Source organism: Prosopis cineraria, unplaced genomic scaffold (assembly GCF_029017545.1).
Source record: "Prosopis cineraria cultivar Desert tree isolate PC_DT_omini unplaced genomic scaffold, ASM2901754v1 PC13, whole genome shotgun sequence".
Taxonomy (NCBI): domain Eukaryota; kingdom Viridiplantae; phylum Streptophyta; class Magnoliopsida; order Fabales; family Fabaceae; genus Prosopis; species Prosopis cineraria.
The window spans coordinates 29,445,556-29,446,066 of NW_026555344.1; positions in this window are offsets into that span (position 1 = coordinate 29,445,556).

A 511-nucleotide genomic window follows, 5' to 3' on the forward strand; every position below is an offset into this window, starting at 1 on the left:
GGAATGTTGATTTTACGATTTAAGGAATAATTTATTATTATAACTCTTGCCTGCTTGATTTAAAGTATAGGACCGAATCAGAACATTAATTGTTAACGACAGTTCCATTAACCCTTGGCACACTATGATACACTCAGTTAGCAGGGTGTTTTATAGGAGGTGTTAACCTCGTGCGCAGGCCAATGCATGTGTGCAACGAAAGGATCTATAATATCTTCAATTTTAAATCAAGATTAATTAAGTTCACATAGAATAATTAAGTATATCAGTGAAGTGTATGGCCAAAGAAGCCCAATGGGGTGTGTGTCTCGATTTCAATTCTAAATGTGGGTTCGAAGGGGATCGGATCACTCGAGAAGAAGAAGAGGAAGGAATTCTTGAAGAAAGTGATTATGTGCCACGCACCGCGGTGGATGCGTGACAACACTCCTAGAAGGGGCTCCTCTGTGCCATGCACTATGAGACATTATGCATTTGCCACGGTGCATGGTCAAAATTTTGCAGTATTAAG